At 42.3% G+C, this 3,151-nt stretch overlaps 1 pseudogene; it reads left to right on the top strand.

The window, feature by feature from the left end:
• The first annotated feature begins 1,415 nt into the window (after nt 1-1,415).
• On the top strand, nt 1,416-2,799 carry LOC147356878 (developmental pluripotency-associated protein 3 pseudogene; annotated as a pseudogene).
• The last annotated feature ends 352 nt before the right edge of the window (nt 2,800-3,151 follow it).

The following is a 3,151-nucleotide window of genomic DNA, read 5'->3' as shown; positions in this document are numbered from 1 at the left end:
GCCCTTCAAGAAAATGGGCTTTGAGAGGCTGTCTACCCTGTCCTCCTGCCCTCCACCGGGATGACTCCTAAATAATTCTACAGTGGTACCAAACACTTGTAAACACTTCCAGAAAAGGAGAGGGAGTAAGAACACACTAGTTGGATCTGAGTCACACAATCCACCCCTCAGTCAGAAGCCACAGCAGTCCAGAAGGGTAACATGGCCATCCATGAATTACCTATAGGAAAACAGCGGTCACCAGAGGGCAGCCAGGTGACCTAGCCCATGACCTAGGGGAAGGGAGAGACCATGAGGATTTTTTGTGCTTTTTCAGGTGGGGAGATGGGAATTACCTGCTACACTTTGTGAAGTTCAGCTTAAACAGAAGGCTGTTCACTCAGGCTCCCATGCCCCTATGAAATAACTTTAACTAATTCTGACTGCAGAAGAGCAAAGGGACATTTTGGATTAAAACTAATGCCTCCAAAGAGCCAGCCAGGAGCCAGCCCTGCATACAGAGCACAGTGCGGTGTGCTCAGCATATGATATCACAGCCCTGAGGTCCACGCAGTGCACTAAGGTAACATCTGTGCTATCGCAGTGTCTTTCCTTCCATGATCTCCAAAATCAAGTCTGATCTAAATGTGAGACACTGCAAGGAGAGTGATCTCTAATGAGCATGTAGATTACATAGCAAAGCACAGTCTCTTTTTTAGTTGCATTAAATTGAAGTATGTAATTAGAGCAATGCATAATCAATGGTTCATTTTCAGGAGAGGAAATTTTTCTCCATGTGGTATGTCAGTTTTGGAGTCTATATGACAGTGAAGATTTGATGAGAAAGGGGCCTCTACTTAGCAAACTTCTTTCAAAAAACCAGACTGATCAAAACAACCCAGGCCATTTCCTCTTCCAAAGCATGGCGTACGGACTGCTCCATCACAGGCCAACTGTGCGACCGATGGCCCTTCATGTCTGTCCAGCAAAAGGAGAATCATCTTCCTCATCTTTTTCTCAAGGGGTTCACACAGGTTCAGCGTATTTCTCAAGGTGAATCAAGCCAATACTCAAGCCTTCTGTCTCCCAACCAGTTCTTTGTTCAAAGCTCCACATGGTCACTCAGAAAAAGAGGGTGTCATCTTTATGAGTCTCTCCCCACCTCATAGAGAATGCACCCACTCTGCCAGTGGTTACTATGGTTACCATGGTGTGGTGCCTCTTGCACTCACCCCTTCTTCTCCACAGTACATGCGCTGTGTGTGCAGAACTTTGGTTTCATCGCATACACGTGTGCACATGCACACACAAACACACACACAAATTATAATGAGACATGGAGACAGGAAGACAGTTCATGGGAGACTCATAGTTCTGGCCAACACAATATCCTAGGGTTTTCTAATCTCTCTCCTTAAAAATCAATACTTTGGGAACTCTAGCACTTTAAGCCCAGTTCACAAACCAGCAGCCATATCTACAAGCAGAGTTTGAAAGAAATGGATTTTTCAGGCAACCTCAGGAAGACACAACCACAGAGGCGCCTTATAAAATCTCTACCCTACTTGACAGAGGGCATTATTACTCTCTCCTGTTAGTCCCCTAATAGGACTACGCCCATTCACCTTATCCTTTTACTCATTAGCATTTACATTAAAATAGGCTGGCTGATTGGCTTATCTGTTGTTTTTAAGAGGAAACAGGAGACTTTTACTCTCTCACCATGGCGTGTCAGCCTGGGTTTTTTCCCCCTCTTTCTTAGCTCTATAGTTCTTCCAGGCTTTTTTGGAGCAGTTTAAGCCTACAGCATCACCTTCCCCTGGCACCCAAAGATCTAGGAGGAGCTTCAAGCTGTGACTAGACTTCCGATGGATTCATCAGAAGATAACCCAACCTGGACCCTAGAGTCTCTGAAAACATCCATCGATGATGCTTCCCAGGCAATGCAGGTTGCCACTCAACTCTCTGAAATGTTAGCAACAAACCTCAGTAACTTGACTCTCAACCCTAGTATCAAGTTGCCATATCTACCAGAATACCCATCTCAACTGACTGGGCAGTTACCTAGTGAGAAAACACCCCATAGGCGGAGAGGGGTAAGAACGGTGTTGAGTGAGCGGAGGTACAGGATGCAAAAGCTGATTGAATCTCTCAGACTTCGCTATGCCAAAGGAATTCCTCGTTCTGACTCTCAAAGAGAACTACAGCAGCAGGAAGACACTAAGATTCGATCAAGAGTGCGAAGATTCCAGTGTACCTGTAGTTATTGCCAGTTTAAGAGAAATCCTTCTGATGATAATTATGAGAATTATTACAACACAACATACAGTAATTATGCCATGGAATCGAATGAGTCATAAACCTTATTCTTGTACTGTTCTCTTGCTGGTAATTTTAGGATCATTATGAAGCAGCCTGGGAAAGATTGTACCAATATTTTGATAATATTTATTGTAAGTTTGTCTTTTTCACTTGCATCTCTTTCTACCTTAATACAGTTTTAACTTATGAGGAATCTATATGTAGCTTGGAATTGAAATGACTTGAATACACACTAATTCCACTTTGATCTGACACCATGAAGTATTAATTAAGTCTCAGGTATTGCCTGTTTCTTAACCCTGAAGTTGAAACTCAATATCAAGAATTTGAAACAAATTAACTTGGGAAGGAATGTAAAGATAACATTGGCTGGTTTGACCAGAGCATTATTAGTGTGTTAAATAGTAATAAAATTTTTTGATGTGCTGTTTCAGTTTTCAGTAGCAAATAGATGTGTTTATAGAAGATCTTAATAAAACTTGAGACTTATTTGAGTAACTTTAAGATAAATCCTTGTTCTTATCTTAGACTTGTTTTTGCTAGCTATGTATTAAATGAATAATACTTACCCCCCAAAAAAAAAAAAAAAAATCAATACTTTGGCCACCTGATGCAAAGAACCAACTTATTGGAAAAGAGCCTGATGCTGGGAAAATTTGAGGGCAGGAGGAGAAAGGGGCAACACAGGATGAGCTGGTTGGATGGAATAATTGACTAAATGGACGTGAGTTTGAGCAAATTCCAGGAGATAGTGAAGGACAGGGAAGCCTGGCGTGCTGTAGTCCATGGGGTTGCAAAGAGTCCAACACAACTGAGTGACTGAACAACAGACAGAACTCCAGTTAAACAT

This window comes from Bos grunniens, chromosome 16, assembly GCF_055505025.1.
Source record: "Bos grunniens cultivar Pamir isolate PY7600 chromosome 16, Bosgru_T2T1.0, whole genome shotgun sequence".
NCBI classification, from domain to species: domain Eukaryota; kingdom Metazoa; phylum Chordata; class Mammalia; order Artiodactyla; family Bovidae; genus Bos; species Bos grunniens.
This window is presented reverse-complemented; position numbering and strand designations above follow the sequence as displayed.